General features: G+C 38.4%; 1 pseudogene; it reads right to left on the reverse strand.

Annotated features, from left to right (window-relative positions):
• Nucleotides 1–485: 485 nt before the first annotated feature.
• Nucleotides 486–7,676, reverse strand: LOC149207326 (UDP-glycosyltransferase 89B2-like; annotated as a pseudogene).
• Nucleotides 7,677–9,588: the final 1,912 nt, after the last annotated feature.

Consider the following 9,588-nt stretch of genomic DNA (forward strand, 5'->3'; position numbering starts at 1 on the left):
AAGTAGATCATGACAGTAAGGTAAAATTAGTTAAGGAATCTTGATTTCCAAAGAATTTAAAAAAAAATAAGAAACCAGAAATTGATATTGCAGACCATATTGGATGGCCACATGGGTAGTTTGTTTGACCAAATATTTTTGCAGTAAGAAATGTTTCAAATAAGACCTTTCAAATTTATTACAGAGAAGACACCAAATGGCAGTCATTATTATTTTATGATAAATATTATGCACTTAGTTATTTACTGTATTTTGGTGTAATGTATGAATAGATTTCTGTATACAAAGTTTTACTGCTGACAAGTATATACTGCACCCTGTTACAATAAATGCTTTGTAGCTTGGTGTTTATCTATGATTTTCATTGAATCTCTAGAATATTGTTAGAAGAAAACACCTCATTTCAATAAATGCTTTATAGTTTGGTGTTTATACATCATTCATATTCTTATTCTATGGAATGATATTAGAAAAAAACATTCCACGTTGAATGATATTAGCAAAATGCACCATAATCCACATTCAGTGTACAAATATTAATTAACCTGCACTTTCAGCTTCTTAATCTCACTTACAAGGTCTTCTATACTTTTGTAGGAGGTTCCCCCTTCTTGCACTGCTCTTTTCGCTACCCTCCTCGGCTCTTCTGCTCTTTTCATCTCTTCTTCTTCTCTTCCCAGCAGTCGTTTAACTGCAATTCTCAAGTCATCTTGGTTGGGCACTGTGGTGGCACCCTCACATAACCTGATTCCAACCTTGAGATGTTCAACCAATAACAGAGCATCTATGTATTGATCTGCGTTCATAGGCCATGTTATCATTGGAACTCCCACTGTGATGCTCTCCAAGGTGGAATTCCACCCGCAGTGGGTAAGAAAACCCCCAACAGAAGGGTGTGAGAGGATCAAGAGTTGTGGTGCCCAACCTCTAATTATCAGACCTCTTCCCTCCATTCTCTCTTCAAACCCTTGTGGAATCATACCATATTCATCAGCAGGCATGCTACTTGGAGGATCCCTGATGACCCATATGAAGGACTCTTCACTTGCCTCCAGCCCTGCTGCCATCTCCTGGATTTGTTTATTTGAAAGGCGGGCCTGGCTGCCAAAGCAAATATAAATAACATACTTATTTTTCTGTGAGTCAAGCCACTGAAGACATAACGAGTCCTCGATTGAAGTGGGCTTCCCCCTTTCAATCATTGCTCTTCTCTGCTTCGCCTCGAACAAAGCAGGAGGAAGCAGAGGACTGACAGACCAAACAGGCCTACCTGAAACTCTCTACACATGGTCTATGTAAATGGCTTCTAGATCATAGAAGGTGTTGATAATCGTACCCCAGCTTTTTACATTCAAATTCATGGAATATCTCATGGATTCAAAGACAGGATCGGACCTCTTATACACGCGAGCGAGGCGCGAGATTTGATACCTTGGAAAACTGACAGGATAAGGAGCATCGGGAATATGGACTATATCATTATCTGCTGATACCTTTTCATGTGGCATGTATTTCCACAGAGAATAGATGACAGAAACAGCAAAAGCACTGGATGGGTGATACACTATCCTGGATATGCCGAGCTTGGCAGCTGTGTGCTGAGTCCATCCGAGGACGATATCGCTGATAATGCAAACAGGAGGGCCGAATCCATAATCCGAGCTCTCCTTTCGCTGTGGAACCAATCTTCTATTGGATGAGCAAGCTCCTTGAATGAATCCATGAAGAGCGGGATGAGATTATAAGGAAGCTGTTGATAGAATGGGAGAAAAACAGGAAAAGAAACAGCAAAGAAACCACAAATGACCAAGACGTGAAACTGAAACACAAAACTGAATTGAATGGAATTTTATTTAACAATGATTCTCCGTGTTTTTATTTCATGGGCATTCGATAGTTTTATATCACCAACTATCGTTACATAACTAATTATTCGGTATACAACTGTCTATTTACATTTACCTAAAGTTACTAATTCGTTGTCAAACTAACAAACTCCACCTTGACAACAATTTTCCCATTCATCATCTTTCCTGCAAGCCAAGAGAAGCTAAACACCACCGCAACTTCTCTACTGTAACTGGCTTTGTGAATATGTCTGCACAATTTTCTCGTGTATGGACCTTTTTAAGAGCTACTTTTCCGCCATCGATCACATGTCTCAAAAAATGATACTTTGCATCAATGTGCTTGGTTCTGCTGTGATAGGCAGGGTTTGTAGCCAAGTGAATAGCACTTTGACTGTCACAAAGTACATTCACTTTCTCCTGCGTTCTTCCAATTTCATCGAGCAGACCCTTTAACCAGATTGCTTCTTTACTAGCATCTGAAGCAGCAATATATTCGGCTTCGGTAGTGGACAATGCAACTGTTTCTTGAAGCTTTGACATCCAACTAATTGCTCCACCTGCAAGAGTAAAGACATAACCTGTAGTAGATCTTCTTTTGTCCAAATCACCTGCATAGTCAGCATCTACATATCCGCAGACTAATCCTTCACTATCGTTAAAGACGATGCAATGGTCACTTGTGCCTCTTAGATATCGAAGCACCCATTTCACTGCTTGCCAATGTTCTTTACCTGGATTTTCCATGAACCTGCTGACAACTCCAACTGCATGTGAAATGTCAGGTCTTGTAGATACCATCGCATACATTAAGTTTCCTACAGCGTTTGCATATGGTACATGAGACATATACTGCTTTTCTTCATCAGCTCTAGGACTCAAAACCGAAGAAAGCTTAAAATGGGAAGCTAAAGGAACATTAACAGGTTTCACATTATTCATAGAGAACTTTTCAAGTACCTTCTCCACATACTTCTGCTGTGACAACCAAAGCTTACCATTTTTCCTGTCTCTGTGTATCTCCATGCCCAAGATATGTTTTGCTGCTCCAAGATCCTTCATATCAAACGTCCTAGAGTTGAGCCTTTAACCTGTTGATCTCTTCCTTGATTTTGCTTGCAATAAGCATATCGTCAACATACAAAGCTAAGATAATGAATATGTCATTGAAACTTTTGAAGTACACACAATGATCATACTCACTTCTTATAAAGTTCTGGCTCACCATGAAGGAATCAAACTTCTTGTACCATTGTCTGGGAGATTGCCTCAGACCATACAATGATTTCCTGAGCTTGCAAACTAATCTTCTGTTGCGACCTCGTACAAAACCTTCTGGTTGTTCCATATATATCTCTTCGTTCAAATCACCATGTAGAAAAGCTGTTTTAACATCTAACTGTTCTAACTCAAGATTAAGCAATGCAGTTATTGCCAACACAGTACGTATAGAAACAAGTTTTACAACTGGAGAAAAAATCTCATGAAAGTCTATACCTTCAACCTGAGAATACCCTTTCGCTACCAGTCGCGCCTTATACCTTTCAATACTACCATCAACTTTCCGTTTCAGCTTGAAGACCCATTTACATCCAACAACACTTCTCCCTTCAGGAAGCTCTACAAGATCCCAGGTATTGTTCTTGGCTAAGGAGTCCATTTCTTCTTCCATAGCCATTTTCCATTTCTCGCTATCTGTATCATCTACTGCTTCCTGATAACAAGAAGGTTCCCCATCTTCAGTAATCAAAGCAAAAGATGAAGCAGAATCTTCATACCTTTTGGGAGTTTTCCTTTCCCTTGTAGACCTTCTCAGAGCGACTGGTTGCTGAACTGGTTCAGAAACTTGCACTGGTTCAGAAGCTTCAACGACTTCCTTTGTGTCTTCAACACCTTTTTCTCCAGAAGTCTCTCCTTCCTTTCGACTGTCACCGAAAGGTCTAGCCTCCAACTGAACTCGTTGACTCGGCGATACCTGTTCCTGTTCAATTCTTTCAACATTTGATTTTAACAAAGAGGATTCATCAAATGTTACATCTCTACTAATGACTATCTTTCGCAATGTAGGATCCCACAACCTATATCCTTTCACTGCATAGTCATACCCAACAAAGACATAACATTTCGACTTTGGATCTAATTTTGAACGCTGATTTTTCGGAATAAGAGAATAAGCATCACAGCCAAATATCCTCAAATGTGAATAGTCACAAGACTGACCTGTCCAAACTTCTTTAGGAATTTTACAATCAATTGCTACTGAAGGTGACCTGTTAACTAAATAACAAGCAGTAGATATTGCTTCTGCCAACAACTCTTTTCGCAAGTTAGCATTGCTGATCATGCTTCTGGTTCTTTCCATAAGAGTCCGATTCATACGCTCAGCCACACCATTTCGCTGAGGAGTATAAACAGCAGTTTTGTGTCTAACAATGCCCTCATCCTTACAGTATTGTTCAAATTCAACAGAAGTGGACTCACCACCATTGTTAGTTCTTAGACATTTAATAGATTTGCCTGATCTTTTCTCTACCATTACTTTAAATTGTTTAAAGACATTTAATACATCAGCTTTCCTTTTTATCATATAGATCCAAACTTTACGGGAGTAATCATCAATGAATGTTAAAAAATACAATGCACCTCCATATGACATAACAGGGGAAGGCCCCCACAAATCAAAATGAATGTAGTCTAAAACATCTTTACTATTATGATTTCCAACTTTAAATCTTTGTTTACACTGTTTTCCATACACACAATGTTTACAGAAATCTAAATTCAAGGATTTCAGACCTGGAAGAGATTTACGTTTCATCAGTATATGAAGACCTTTCTCGCTCATATGACCCAAACGCTGATGCCACAGATGAGTACCTGCTTCTTCCTTTTCTGACGCAACCGCTGCTTCACTGACCTGAGTACTTCCTTTTAACCTGTAAAGATTTCCGACCTTTTCTGCCTTCATAACCACAAGGGCTCCTTTAAAGACTTTCAAGACGCCATCTTGACCTGTAAACTTATAACCATCTGAATCCAACACTCCCAAAGAGATTAATTTTTTCTTCAAATCAGGTACATGTCTAACACTAGTTAATGTCCTAACTGTGTTATCATACATCTTAATCCTGATATCTCCCATCCCAACAATCTGACATGACACATTGTTACCCATAAACACAGAACTACCGTTTACATTTTCATACGAGGTAAACCAATTTCTATGTCGGCACATGTGATGCGAAGCACCAGAGTCTAACAGCCAGCTATCAAAACTCTGAGAGACATTACAATCAGGTGAAGTTTCATTTATCATACATAATTCTTCAGCAGATAAAACTTTGTCTATCATACCTAAATCGACCTGATTCGCTTCGTTCTTCAGGTTTTCGGATGCCTTCCGTTTCCAACAATCCTTCTTCAAGTGTCCAACTTTACCGCAGTTCCAACATTTTGCCTTACACTTCTTGCCCTTCGATTTCGACCTGGAAGACCTCCTTGGTTTTTCTCCTCTTTCCTTTGAGCGTCCTCTAGCGACCATGGCTTCTGATGCAGTTGTTTCAGTGCTGGATTTCCTTCGTACTTCTTCAGACAGAAGAGCTCCCACAACTGATTCAAACTTCAAAGAATCAGCAGAGCTGAAGCTGATTGAAGTTACGAAGTGATCCCATGATTCAGGCAGAGAACACAGCAAGGTTATGGCTTTATCTTCTTCCTGTGTCTTGACTTCCATATCTGTTAATTGACAAATTAGTGTATTAAAAACATTCAAATGTTCTGCAACGTTTGAACCTTCTTTCATTCGAAGACTGTATAACTGTCGTTTCAGATAAATTCTGTGGGTTAATGATTTTGTCATATAGAGGTTTTCAAGTTTTTCCCACAATCCTGACACCGTAGTCTCTTCAACAATGTTGAAGAGAACTTCATCCGCTAGGCATAATCGAATGCTACTGAGAGCTCGGGCATCCAAGTCCTCCCAGTCTGAAGTAGTCATGGTTGTAGGTTTCTTAGTTACCCCATCCAATGCCTTGTGCAACCCTTGTTGCACAAGCAGATCCTTAACCTTCAGTTTCCAAAGAGCAAAATTGCTCTTTCCGGTGAATTTCTCCACCTCGAATCTTGCATTTGACATCTTGGCCATTTTTCCTCCTTCCTAGGGTTTCAGTCTTTCTAGGGTTTTATATTTCCTTTTTTTTTTATTTTTCCTTCAACTAAAGAGTATATCTCCTTATTTCTCCAAATAGAAAGAACCCTAAGGAGTATATCTCCTTATTTCTCCAAAACCCTTAAAATATTCTTTTCTTCAATAAAAAAAACTCTCTTTATTTCTCCAAAACCCTTAAAATTTTCTTTTCTTCAATAAAAAAAATTGTCTTCTGTTCCTTCTATTTCACTCACACATTCCTTTTAAAAAAAAAAATCTGAAACTATTGCTGAATACAAGCCCAGAATTTATTTAGCAATGGCTGAAAGAAAAAATGATACCCGGTCTTTCACGCAGCTTTGATCAGCACAGTTCATCTCTGGTACGTAACAGTGCCACAGTTCCGGCACCCTTTAGAACCTCCACGCAACAGCACGCAGGCAAGGAAATCAACGCAGCGGTCTTTCCTCACGCATCCTCAAGCAGGCAGATAACTGGCCTCACGCAGGCTCTCATGAAGCTTCTGATTTAAAAAAAAAAAACTGGGCTCACGTAGGCTCTCACACAGCTGGTCTCCACGCTGACCTCCTCTCACGCAGCTGGTCTCCACGCTGACCTCCTCTCACGCAGCTGGTCTCCACGCTGACCTCCTCTCACGCAGTTTCTGCTGGTCTTTACGCAAGCCTCTCACACAGCTTCTGTTGGTCTTTACGCAGGTTCTGAAACGTGCAGGCCGGCTCTGGAGTCTCGTTGGATGCCTGACAGAGATAACTCTCACGAGATTTCCTTTTCTTCAACGTGCAGGCCGACTTCGCTTTCTTTCACCAGTTCTGGACTCTCGCTGGATGCCCTTTCTTCAACACGGGTTCGCTTTCTTTCACGCTCATGCTCTGATACCAATTGTTGATCAAATGGGAGAAAAACAGGAAAAGAAACAGCGAAGAAACCACAAATGACCAAGATGTGAAACTGAAACACAAAACTGAATTGAATGGAATTTTATTTAACAATGATTCTCCATGTTTTTATTTCATGGGCATTCGATAGTTTTATATCACCAACTAGCGTTACATAACTAATTATTCGGTATACAACTGTCTATTTACATTTACCTAAAGTTACTAATTCGTTGTCAAACTAACAGAAGCTGCGCCATGTTTTCACATCCCGGTGGTAGCCCTTCAGTGGGAGGAAGGGGAATGATCAAAGGTTGAATCTGCGCCATGTTTTCACATCCCGGTGGTAGCCCTTCAATGGGAAGAAGGGGAATGATAAGAGGTTGAATCTGAAGCCCCTCTGATGAAGCTCTCTGCAAAAGAGGATTCAAGAGGGATTGATTTCGAGGAGTTGTGAGGACCGTTACGGAGAGGCCATGGGATGCGAGGGCGTGGGTGAGGTCAAGCAGGGAAATCATATGGCCCTGTGCTGGGAATGGGAATACAAGAACGTGAGGCCTTTTCTCCATGTTCGCTGCCATTGCAGTCCTGTCAGGTTCAGTTTCAAGATTTGAGCTCCAGGTTGGGTTTCAGAATAGTTATAGTCTATGCAAAACCAGAGGAGAACGTGGGAGTCTTATTGGTTCAAACAATGCTGTTGTAATTAGCAATATCATATTAACTGCTGGATACCCAAGAATCAGGGCACAATCAGCTTGGAGTTTTGATCATAATGTGTCATGTCAGGGTTTTGCCCGGACAGTAAAAAAAAATGGTTGGAACCGGAATTTCCGTAGCTTTTAAGAAAAAAAAAAAACATAAATTTTTAGAATACGGTACTTGGTTTTTACTGCAACATGCTCTGATATGTCGTACTGTATGTTTTACAAACACATGGTTATTATTTAGCTAGCTGAGGTTTACAATACCACCAACAGCACATAGATCTGCTCAGTAAGTGTTTCAGGTAAACAATCTTGTCTATAAAGGATTTTTTTATATAAAACGTGTTTGAATTTGTGAGTATAGGAATTATTTAATTGATTTTTAATTGGTTATCAAAGCATCTGAATCAGAAAATAAAAAAAATTATGTGCAGGGATAAATTAAATAAAATATAAAGAATAATAAATAAATATAAATATAAATAAAGAAAGTATTTATAAAGGATTTTTTTTTTTTTTATAAAACATGCTTGAATTTGTGAGTATAGGAATTATTTAATTGATTTTTAATGGTCTATCAAGGCATCTGAATCAAGTTAATTAAAAATGAAAATAAAAAAATTATTTGTATGGATAAATAAAATAAAAAGAATAATAAATAATAAATAATAAAATATAAATAAAGAAAGTATTTATGGAGAGAAATTAAAGAAAATAAAGATAAAATCAAAGAAGTTCTGTGTGATACTTTAATCTTTTCCAAAAAAATCAAGAAATATATGATAAAATTTCAAATTTTGTAGGACTAAATGTTGAAGTGACTAATTCATGTATAGAGTGAATAACAATATTAAAGCAATTGTAATATGTAATATTGTTTTTTATATATAAATATATATAATAAGAGTTTTTTCATATTCAAATTAGAATTTAAAAAAAAAAACCTAATCGGCCATATAATAGACTAGTAATAGATAGATGATAAAGTTAATTTTTTTTTACCAAAATAAAAAACAATACAAGGGTAATAATTGCAATACAACATACTCTCTACCTCTACTACTAATTAATTGATTAAGTTCGTGCTTCTTTCAATGGGTCCACATTTCACCCACATTTTCATCTCCGCACATGCTTCATCCACGCAACTTCCTCAACATAGCTTCCTCTACGCAACCACCTCCGCACAACTTCCTCCCCACAACTTCCTCCACACACACTTCCTCCGCACAACCACCTCCGCACACGTTTCCTTCGAATAGCCACCTCCACACAACTTCCTTTGCACACGCTTCCTCCACACAACTTCCTCTGCACAACTTGTCTCCACCAGGACACTAATATTTGTACATTCAAAACAATGAGTATTATACACCATGGGATAACTCGCACTCAAAGTGAATGCCACTTAAGCTTTACAATGAATATGTGTAACCGACAAGGCCCCACTACAATGAATATGATTATCAATGTTAGGAAGGCCCTACTGCAATAAATATGAAACAAAACTTTCACATAAAATTGGTGGCATGGCTCATCTCTATAAAGAGTTGTCAGCTTGATGGGGTGAGTAGTCACTCTCGTTAAGTCATTCTTTGTTGTTTTCAATGCAACCATTTCTTTTTCCATTTGTCATCTTTATTCCTTTCGATATGTGTATGGGTTGCAAAGCATGATAAATCAGGACAATCATTGTAGAAGGCAGTTATATTAGTTTTTATTTTGTTCCTTCTTATCACGGCATACACATTACTCACCACTACACAAATAAATCCATTTCGTTGATAAATATAGGTGGCAGTTGCATTATCACTATTTGATTTTCTCTTCTTATCTCTTTTATCATTTCAATGAAATTGTAAATGTGTTAATTGGGTTGTGGGATCTACCTTTATGACAAACCACATGGAATGAACTCACAATAAGTGCATAGAAAGTTGATTGTGCATAACTCCTCTCAATGAGCTAAGTTCATTGTGCGGAGCGCTAAGTTC

This window comes from Pinus tabuliformis, chromosome 1_2 (genome assembly GCF_031772625.1).
Source record: "Pinus tabuliformis cultivar Carrire ecotype Pingquan chromosome 1_2, CPIR1, whole genome shotgun sequence".
Classification (NCBI taxonomy): domain Eukaryota; kingdom Viridiplantae; phylum Streptophyta; class Pinopsida; order Pinales; family Pinaceae; genus Pinus; species Pinus tabuliformis.